The 1,156-nt window shown below is 40.4% G+C and overlaps 1 protein-coding gene across 1 annotated transcript in view; it reads left to right on the plus strand.

Moving 5' to 3' along the window:
- LOC107745694 (collagen alpha-1(XI) chain-like) overlaps nucleotides 1–1,156 on the plus strand; it is a 91,483-nt gene that overhangs the window by 28,259 nt on the left and 62,068 nt on the right. The window lies entirely within an intron of this gene.

Raw genomic sequence — 1,156 nt, forward strand, 5'->3', positions numbered from 1 at the left:
GCCGACCGGCTTAACAATAGTGGCCTACGACTATGTGAGCCTTGGCTACCACGCCGACCGGCTTAACAATAATGGCCTACGACTATGTGTGCCTGGGCTACCACGCCAACTGGCTTAACTCTAATTAAATCTATGTGTAATGTTAATTAACAAAATGGATATACGTTGCAATCCGATAGATAAGACCCCAGCATTCACCTGAGTAAATATCATAATTTAGTCATTTAATATCTGCTGTTACTTTCTACACTTCATCAGTCCCAGCGGCAGCATAACAGCTCGTTAATTCGTGTTCGTGCAATGATGAGATGGACAAAGTTAGCCGATGCATGCCTTTTTTCTCTCTCGTGTGATAAAGTTATCAGGGTTACAGTGTACAAACTCCTGGGTGGACTGACTTGAATGAACAAATAAAGCAGAATATAAATGTTCTTTCTCCGTTTTCTGAATTACACAACACACGATAGCATACGTCACACGAGCACATTTCTCCGAACTACACTATAATGCACCTATAATGCATTTCACTCGGAACTGCAACAACCATAGCGATAACTCTTAATTCCCTTCTCCCGCAACACTATCGTTGATATGACTGTAATAAGCGCGTGCTTCTGACGCTGCACGCAACTGAAATCAACCACACACTCATCACTATGAAAACATTGACCTTAGAAATAACGAACGTGAACACTGGGATAATCGCCAATGTGTATGTAGAACTCCAGTTGAAATGCATACAAAATAATGCTTATTTTATTTAACTTGTTTTCATGTGCCTTACTATTAATGTGTCCTCAGAGCGATTACAAGCTCTAAACTGCCTTTTGCTCCAGCTGTATAAACACATGCTAAATGCTGCTGCTAATGTGCTTAATATTTCGCTACTGCATACAATGCAAACTGCTAACATGACACTTAGTTTAAAATTTTTATGGTTGCTCATTTTGTATCCAGTTAGGAAGACCACGCAAATATACACAGCGATATGGATTAAAAGAGCATTCACTTCTCTTAGATGTTGATTTAGGCTGATCTGAAGTGCGCTGCCAACTGCTACAGCAAACAAAAGTAAGGTATTTGAATATTGAGCAGCGAGCTCATTGGCTACCGATACAGGAGAGAACCAATCAGCTGCCATGTGACAATGATGTCA

This window comes from Sinocyclocheilus rhinocerous, unplaced genomic scaffold (assembly GCF_001515625.1).
Source record: "Sinocyclocheilus rhinocerous isolate Xijiao unplaced genomic scaffold, SAMN03320098_v1.1 scaffold2092, whole genome shotgun sequence".
Taxonomy (NCBI): domain Eukaryota; kingdom Metazoa; phylum Chordata; class Actinopteri; order Cypriniformes; family Cyprinidae; genus Sinocyclocheilus; species Sinocyclocheilus rhinocerous.